Source organism: Crassostrea angulata, chromosome 1 (genome assembly GCF_025612915.1).
Source record: "Crassostrea angulata isolate pt1a10 chromosome 1, ASM2561291v2, whole genome shotgun sequence".
NCBI lineage: Eukaryota > Metazoa > Mollusca > Bivalvia > Ostreida > Ostreidae > Magallana > Magallana angulata.
In genome coordinates this window covers 39,143,368-39,151,665 of record NC_069111.1, presented here as the reverse complement: position 1 = coordinate 39,151,665, position 8,298 = coordinate 39,143,368, and the positions used below count along the sequence as shown (strand labels likewise).

General features: G+C 34.2%; 1 pseudogene; it reads right to left on the bottom strand.

Annotated features, from left to right (window-relative positions):
* Nucleotides 1–1,507: 1,507 nt before the first annotated feature.
* LOC128156526 (uncharacterized) lies at nt 1,508–4,154 on the bottom strand (annotated as a pseudogene).
* Nucleotides 4,155–8,298: the final 4,144 nt, after the last annotated feature.

Sequence of the window (8,298 nt, the reverse complement as noted above, 5' to 3'; positions counted from 1 at the left end):
TAACGTGTTTTTTCCTATTCATGTGTACAATTTTTTTTTAATTCAATTAAGGTGAGTTAACCTAGTTTAAATCATCTCGGTAGAATAGCGTATCGTAAAGGAGGGATGCTCCTCTCTACATACCTCATTACGAAATCTTGGTGATGCGGCGGTGCTATAAAGCGAATAACTTGCGCCATCATATTTTGGGAAAAAAAACAGGGTTATAAACACGAATAGCTAGAAAGTAAAAGTGTGTCCACTAGCACAAGTTACTGATTTTTTTTTTAACGATATATATGACCTAGAGGCACTTCGTTGAGATAAACAAGGAAGTTTCAGAGTCAAGAAATATTTGTGCCAAACACAATTTTTGTTTTTTATAAAAATCATAAGATTATTTTTTTAATTGGAACAGCAACATTTAACGTTTGGATTAATTGCTCTTACGTGAAACACACTAGGACTTTAAAGGAACTTAAATAACAGTCGTGTTTGCACAAGCCATTGCTACATATTTATAATTAGATAGGTAGAAATGCCGATAAGTTTCGTTAATCTTTTCCTCTTTCAGAGTTTTAGTAAATTACTTTCCTTTTCATATTACATCAACTTTACAATATTCTTCAAATTATTTTGTGACACAATTAACAACATATCCGCCTGAAAGTCTCATTGCATGTTAAATGGTCGAAGTAAATCAAACATCTCTATATACCAGGCCATTGTGCAGCCATTTAATGAAAAAATACAAATTATTTAATCAGATAAAGGCTATTTTAATTCAATGACCCTTTTCCACACATACAAAATGTACATTGTATTGAACATTTAATTTAATTCGACTTAACAGTGTAACAATATTGCAAAACAAGAGCGGTGAATTGCATAATATTATTGTTAAATAACTTATAATATGCGAAGATTTACTGACACTATCTGTAAGTAATATGTACAAGAAGCATATAGTACATTTAAAACCGCATCAATTGATAAATCAACAATGGTTGATTTCTTTGAACTATCAACCGCTTAATGAAGCCGGATAAGTAACAGATAATTATTCATTAAGTACTGTTCACACTGCATGTACAACGTTTCCAGGTTTTGAGCCCTTCATTTTTATGCATATAACAAGTCCTATCCTGTTTATTTTGGTGCATTTTCACCCGCTTAATGAAGCCGGACATGGAACATATAGTACTGTGCTTTTAGCCCTTCATTTTTTTTAATTAAATGTTTCACTTTCACAACACATACATGTATATGTACATATATGATATATCTTGTACATATGTTTATATAATCATCTTGGAGAGCTTTTAACTATTTGATTATTCTATATTGTACAGTTCTTATGTAGTGAAAGAAAATTTTGGGAGAGAGAGAGAGAGAGTGTGTGAGAGAGAAAGGAGAGAGCAAGGGGAAAGGATTGGGGCATTGTTCACACACACACACACACACACACACACACACACACAAATATATGAGTTGCGTCAAGCGAAAAGGGACCATCGTGACAAAATTTTGGAAAATGGATTTTTGCTGGTTTATTAATAAGCACGTCCTTCTGAGTATTTTGATGCCAAATGTTTAATCAAATACTCAGTTTAAGACTAGATAAAATGCATTTGAAATGCACTAACTAATGCAAGATAACGTCGTAAAAACGTTGCATAACGTCATAGAATATCAATGTCATTAGAACGTCATCAAAAATAAAACAACGGCATTACTTGTCCTGAAGAAATATATTTCACTAAACTAATTGACATTTTCAAATGTTTAAAATGTTAGTATTCAATAAAACAAAATTCAAACGTGTTGGAAAACGAAAATAAATACACTTTCAATGTCATTAAATGAATCCTAACATTACATTATGTTTGCATTTAAAACCGTTCATTTTATTATCATCTTTATCACTCTTCAGCCTCTGGACAGGTAGTGTCCTTAAAAGGATCTCGTACAAAAGGGCGAACAACACGGAACAAGTAACGTTGCCTCTCTGAGGTAATCCCGCCGGTAGGTAGAATGTCGGGCATCACTGACCCTGTTGTTATGTCTTCCGGACTGATACTGGATTTCAGAAGGGTGATTTCTCGTTCACTGTCATCGGCGTGACTTTTGACGAACAGTTTTCCTGTATAAAAAAGAATAAATTTATTTCAGTACATGTACCTCTCACAGTGAATATACAGACATTATACATGTATTTTTTTTTTTTACAATGTAATTGACTGTATTGATATTGATTAAAAAGAAATATATATAAACTTCAAGATACATAAATAGTCTGTCAATCCGATGGAATTATGTTTTACATACATGTAACTAAATACATACCCGGTGATAATGATGAAAATCTAAAATGTCGCATTTTCCGGATGCCTTTCACATTTGTGAAGAACGTGCTGGTAAACGACTTCCAATCATACCACTCCCAGCTGTGTTCTCCAGCGTCGTTGATGTAGGTAACGAGAGAGTTTGATCTGGCGCTTTTCCTAACCACCTCAACAAGACCGGAAAGGCTATCTACATCCGTCCTGTGGTACAGCCGCTTTATGTTAGCAAATCCGGCATCTACAAGACATCGGCCATGGTATGGAACCTGCATTGACAGCTGAATATCGTGATGCAAGCCCATGAGAGTTCGCCACATCAGATATCCCAGAACATATCTGTTTTTGTTTTCACCTAAAAAAAAAGAAAGAAAATATTAATGTTTGATACCAAACGACAAATAATACCGGTAGTTCATGTCATCCTGTTTATTGTCGGTGCGTGCTTTACCTGCACAATTGTCACAGTGTATCACACATGACTTTTCTCCTGAACCGTAGGTTGTGAGGCAGTGGTGAAGCATGGAGACAACACCATTGGCACCTTTGATCCCTGCACCATTTTCCCCGATGCCTTGGTCCTCATCAATCAGATAATTGATTTGATGGTTTTGTCCTTCAATTGCAACACCAAACAACTGAACTTTTCGGGGAGTCAGGAAATACAGTGGTCCTTCTTGGCGTGCGTGATGAGGGATAGAAAGAGCCTGGGAAAAGTGAAAAGTGTAGTGAACTTCCTTAAGGTCGGTTGAACAAGGGGGAATTACTCCAGCAGGCCTGTGATTTAGCTCCATTTCTTTTCTCGCATTCTTTACTGCATTGTTATACACCTGCAATGGATAAATAATGTCAAACAATAACATAGACACATTTACAGAGAAATACAAAAATAGTGTTGATATATTATCAAAATGTTTAACTACCTGACGCTCTTTCTCCACCATTAACAAATGTTCAGTGAAAGCCTGCAGATGCTCCTGTTTTTCCTGTTGTCCAGCAGCTGTAGATATGTTGGCCCGATGATTCTCACATTTTGGACAGATGTCGGAACGTGGAGTCATATACTTGATATGGGGACAGCAGTCTCTCCACAGAAGCTTAAATGTTGTAAGACCAACGTGGCGTTTGTTTGCTTCAGTAAATGATGTGACGTAGGTTGAATGCAGAGATGACTTGTTACCAGATGACGGCAGAAAGATGTGAGGATGTCCTTGGTTTTTCACATTGGGCTGAGGGAGTCCAAACTCTTTAGCGTAATTCTGGATAAAGTCTATTGCATTTTTCAGGTCATCAAAGCAGAAAGTATTGCTAGGGCGTCTATTCTTGTTTTTGTGCGTTCTTGGTATGCACCAATTTTCGTTCATGTGGAACACAATATTCTTCACATATTTTGAACCAACACCATATGCAAAAAGAAAAGACCCCCTGCAAATTTCCTTATTCCTGAAGAAGTATGTGTATCTCTTCCTTTTTTCCCTTTCCTCTCTGTGTACAGCTATTCGAATTGCACGAAAGTTTCCCCATGATAAACATGTCTCTTGAAAGTTCTCTTAATGCCAAGATCGAGTTCTGGATATCATCTAACGGGACACTGTCTAAGCAATTTTTTCCACATGAACAAGATGTCAAAACCTTTTCTTTCAAACTCTGTATATCACTGTTTCCATTACATGATACGTTGTCGTCGTCTTCACTTTCAATCTCTTCGCTATAGTCATCGACATTACTTCGAGTAAACAGGTCTATTCGTTCTCTTAAAACATCATCATGAACGCGGTTACTGTGTATTAACTCGCCCCTATCCGAATCGCTATCACTTTCTTCATCAGACGGGGCACTTGTCACTTGTCTATGACGAGGGAGGAACTCATCAATCAAGTTGTCTAAAGCCTGTTGATTTTAAAAAGTTTGTTTAGTTCGTATATTGAAAAATTAAATTAGGATAGTACCCTTTACATAATTCATTGGATTGCCATTAATCAACTGACAGCCCCTTTTTTAGCTCACCGAGACGAAGTCAGGGGGAGCTTATGCTATACCCTCGGCGTCGGCGTCGGCGTCCGGACCTGGTTAAAGTTTTTGTTGCAGGTCCTGTATCTAAGCTATTACTTGTCCTTTCTTCACCAAACTTGCATGGATGATGCATCTGGACCTACTTATGGACTTGAAAGACTTGGATGCTGAATCTGAGTCCTAAATTTCAGATGCTGGAGGAGGTTAAGGTTGCTGGAGGAGGTTAAGGTTGTTGGACCAGGTTAAAGTTTTTGTTGCAGGTGCCCTTTGATAGCAATATCAAAGTTACTGCAGGTCCGTACTTCACCAAACTTGCATGGATGGTGTGTCTTATAATACTGATGCACCAGACAGGCTTGGGTGCTGAATCTGAGCTATAGGTTTCGGATGCTTGAGGAGGTTAAAGTTTTTGGAGCTGGTTAAAGTTTTTGTTGCAGGTGCCCTCTGATGATTATATCTTAGTTAAAATTTGTACTAACTTCACCAGACTTCCATGGATGGTGCGTCTTATGATACTGATGCACCTGACAGGCTTGAATGCTGAGTCTGAGCCATAGGTTTCGGATGCTAGAGGAGGTTAAGGTTTTTGGAGCAGGTTAAAGTTTTTGTTGCAGGTGCCCTTTGATAGCAATATCTAAGTTACTGCAGGTCCGCACTTCACCAAACTTGCATTGATGGTGTGTCTTATGATACTGATGCACCAGACAGACTTGGGTGCTGAATCTGAGCTATAGGTTTCGGATGCTTGAGGAGGTTAAAGTTTTTGGAGCTGGTTAAAGTTTTTGTTGCAGGTGCCCTCTGATGATTATATCTTAGTTAAAATTTGTACTAACTTCACCAGACTTCCATGGATGGTGCGTCTTATGATACTGATGCACCTGACAGGCTTGAATGCTGAGTCTGAGCCATAGGTTTCAGATGCTGGATATGGTTTTTTGGAACAGGTCACATGTTTAATAGATAATAGTACTATTTCAAACTTGCATAGTTAATTAAACTGTAATATGAATGAATCACAGAGGAAGCTTCAGATGCAGAGCTTGATCTCCATTATCAAGGATGCTAAAAAATACATCTTAGTTATTACAGGTCCTAACTTCACCAAACTTGAATGGATGGTGTGTCTTATGATACAGATGCACCTGACAGGCATGGATGCTGTATCTGAGCCATAGGTTTCGGATGCTGGATGAGGTTTAGTTTTTTTGGAACAGGTCACATTTTTATAGATGATAGCTTGCATAGTTGATTGAACTATATTATAAATGAAACACAGAGGTTGCTTCAGATGCAGAGCCTGATCTTCATTATCAAGGATGCTAAAGAAATCTTCTCACTCAAACCTGCTCGATAGATAGATGTGTTTGTTGATAAATGAAACAACATGATTCCTATGATATAGTATTTTGTTGTATGAAACAATATTGTTTAATATGATACAATATGATATCATATGTAATATTATAAAAAGTTATATGATACTATATGATATTGTATCAATTTTTTTGATATTTTATGTTATGATATTGTATCATTATATCGTTATGTATAGTATTGTATATTATGATACAATATTGTATAATATTATATTGTATTATTAATTTATTATTTTATCACATGATACTATTACATAAGATATTGCAAAATATAACGTTGTATCCTATGATACAATATTGTATATATTATAATATTGTACCATACTATATTGTATAATATGATATTAGTTTCTGTAATATAGAATTATATGACATGAAATTGTATAATATGATACTGTAATATTTTATAATATCGTATCATACGATATTGTTTAATATGATATTGGTTTATAATATGATATACTATCACATTACATAAAATTGTATTGTATGATATTGTAAGATATATTATTGTTTTATATGATACAATATGTATAATATAATATTGTGTTATATAATATTTTACTTTATCACATAATATTGTATCATATGATAAAAAATCATATTATGTATCAAAAATGATACAGTATAATACAATTTCATACTATATTATACAATATAATATCATATGTTTCAATGTTATGATGTAATATGATATTGTAATATAATACTATATTGTTTTATATATTATGATATTGTATTATGTGATCAAATACAATAACATATAACACAATACAATGTCATATCATACGTTACAATATTATATCTCATCATTGTTTATTATGGAATTTTATTGTATTATATGATACATGTTGTAGATATGTTAGGATGCAATATTGAATTTTATATTATTGTATTGATTAACATATGAACAAATGAATATCATACAATTTTTTAACAGATGATATACGATATTGTGTCAAAACAGAATCCATGAATATCCAAGATCATAAAGTATGATTTTCATTTAATATGATAAAGTTGGTCTCATAAAGGTGAAGTCTCATAAGGGTGATGTCTCGTCTCGGTGAGCTTTGTAATCTGTGATTACCTATGTTTTTATATATTCTTTGTATCAAAACAATAATATCTTCATAAGAATGAAAGTAAAGCAGTTAACTGATAACGGCATTACATGTAATAAGCAGAAAATAGTTGCAAAAGGGAACTTAATTTCTTCCACTGCTAAAATGTTCACTATTCATCAAGCTGCGAGAAGGGCTCGATACCGGTACCTCTGATATTAGAGATAAGACACATACCCCTACGCTCTGGGATCTTAGAAGTTAGGGTAGTAAATATTGTACATATCTATCGAAAGGAATATTTCATGATTGTTGTCATGACAAACTATTCCGCTATTAAATATATTTGGTTTAGCAAGAAGGAAAAATAAATATTTCATACCAAAACATTGCATTATTGACTTTCATACCAAAACATTGCATTAATGACTAAGTCTATAGATGCCGCTAACAATTACTTAAGCTACAGTGCGTTACATTACGTGTTGACAGAGCGTACTTTACTTCTTGATCAACATGCATTATTTCAGTGACAGCAAAATGTCCACGATTTCTGCTGTCAAATCCTATGAACGGAAGGAGCTATTACTTGCTATTTTATTGGAATTGCATTTGTTTGAAATGAGTAATGTTACTTCTAACGATTTATGTACAGTAAGTTAACGTCTGACAACTATAAAGGCGTATAATTATCATATAGGCCCTTGTTTTTATGAAGTGTCATATAAAATAAATGCACATGAAATGATAATAAATAAGTTACCTGTAAATCCATGAAAGTTGAATACAGCAGGATCGATGGTCACGCTTTTATTTACATTACATATAGATATGATACGATCTTTAACGTTGTGCGTTTTCTTCACCTTTTTCCGGTAAACAAGCAGACGAAACGTCACGTCTTTGCAGCGTTATTGTGACGTATTTATTCTATGTCACGAAGGTCCCTTTTCGCTTGACGCAACACACACACACACACACACACACACACACACACACACACACACACACACATATATATATATATATATATATAAACCATAATCACGTGATAGGTCCCTGTTCTACATGGATACTTGTTGAAAGAGGAAAAAAAGATAAAACAAAAAATCTGAAGAAAAAAAGACATCATAGTTCAAAACAAGATTGAGAAGAGACACAATAAAGAGACATATTAACTATATATTGCAGTGCTACAGCTTATCACATAACTTTTGCCAATGGCTTTCATACTCCTTATATCTTCAATTTTTCATTAGCATATACAGTGTATTTTTCAGTCAAAAGCCTTTCTATCATAACATTTTTTAATCCATGGATATTTGGATTTGCATTACTTTTGTATTTACAAGAGAAAATGTACTGCTTCACAATAAGAACTATCAATTTAAAATTGTATAAATATCTCTATTTTTATATTTTCCAAAGAGAACTGATTGTTTATCAAATGTTATTAACAATTCAAACTGTCTCAAGATCTAGTCTTCAACAGCAGACTATAATTCTTTTACAATAGTACATTCA